Raw genomic sequence first — 212 nt, 5'->3', positions numbered from 1 at the left:
GTGAATCTTGAGACTAATAGGTTCTCTTCCCATATTGTGAGATTTAAGTTCATCGCTCGAATATCTTGCCATGTCTTCAACTGGTTTTTCTCGTCCAGTAGGGCTTGGTATGTTTTAATTTTGTTCTCATCTAATAGATTTGGGAGTATAAAGGCCTCCAGTGGGGATACCCATTTTGGTATTTTTTTATAATATTTTTCTTTTATTTTACG

Source organism: Gekko japonicus, unplaced genomic scaffold (genome assembly GCF_001447785.1).
Source record: "Gekko japonicus isolate JY-2015 unplaced genomic scaffold, Gekko_japonicus_V1.1 scaffold1809, whole genome shotgun sequence".
Lineage (NCBI taxonomy): Eukaryota > Metazoa > Chordata > Lepidosauria > Squamata > Gekkonidae > Gekko > Gekko japonicus.
Note: the sequence above shows the minus strand (reverse complement) of the source record.